General features: G+C 31.7%; 1 protein-coding gene across 4 annotated transcripts in view; it reads left to right on the top strand.

The window, feature by feature from the left end:
- The window catches only part of LOC118742522 (aquaporin AQPAe.a-like), a 72,942-nt gene that overhangs the window by 64,318 nt on the left and 7,484 nt on the right, over positions 1-1,140 (top strand). The gene's annotated exons all lie outside the window — the stretch shown is intronic.

Raw genomic sequence — 1,140 nt, 5'->3', positions numbered from 1 at the left:
TGTCAAAATGCAATATGCCACCACACCCCAAGTTTGCGTTAAGATATTTCTAGGTAATTATTGCTGAGCGGGTAGTAAATATTTATAGGTAAATATGTATTCTAAGTTACCATACATATATCTATTTTGGTGAAACTTTTTCCGATGGCCAATAATATTTTAGCGCATAAGCATGTACCTACGTATTCAAGAAATGCAAAAGAGTAAAGTGTACACTTATAACCGCAATTGGACAGTTGTTTTCCAGCGCTCAATATTATCGAAATTAACAGCACCAAAATTAAGATAATTGGCTATTAAGAAAAGCAAAACACAATGTTAGCTCCAAATTGATTTGTCCCCGGAGTTATTTTCCAATAAAACAAAATTTTGAACAGCTACGTGTGCAGATAATCTTTCCTCTTCGGGTATTTGCTTTCTGAAGTCTTCACTCAAACTTAACTTGTCGTCAAATCAGTGTTAACTAAAATTCGACAGCACTATTCCAATCTGTCGAGGTATCTATTATTCAGTAATCACAGCATCCACAAAACTCAACCCAAAAGATGAGAGACACTCACTCTGATTCGCTTACAGCTGTGCATGCACATAAATATATGTATTGCGATAAGTTATCACAGACTAAAGAAAGTATCTAACTTTTCACTACATTGGATTATTATTATTTTTTTTTGTACAAAATCCTTAAAATTCCATTTAATAAATTACAAATAAGCTTTACAAAGCATTCATAAAAGTGTCCAAAAAATTTATGAAAAGAACATACGTAATGGCTTATCATTTCCGTTGATGTATGGCAAACGTGCAGCAAAGTAAGCTTTTGACGCGAGCACAATTGTAAACGCGATTGTTTGCGGACATCTATTTTTACGCAAAACTAAGCTGTGTGTATACACTTGGATTTGAATTACTTATATTCTTAGACAAAAATTATGTTATGTTTTATTAGATTTAAATAAACACTATTTATCTTAGTTGTTACTTAAATGATATTGAGGGATAAATTTTTAACACCCACCATTTTTGTGCTGATGTTTTTCCAGCTAATGATCTGTTGCAAAAATTTACTTGAAATTGTTAAGTGGTTGTAGCAGCTTAATGAAGTAACAATTTTATTATTATTATGTATTTTGGAACGAA

The sequence above is a fragment of the Rhagoletis pomonella genome, unplaced genomic scaffold, assembly GCF_013731165.1.
Source record: "Rhagoletis pomonella isolate Grant_MI unplaced genomic scaffold, Rhpom_1.0 Rhpom_scaffold_00007, whole genome shotgun sequence".
Lineage (NCBI taxonomy): Eukaryota > Metazoa > Arthropoda > Insecta > Diptera > Tephritidae > Rhagoletis > Rhagoletis pomonella.
Note: the sequence above shows the minus strand (reverse complement) of the source record. Positions and strands in the feature narration are given on the sequence as shown.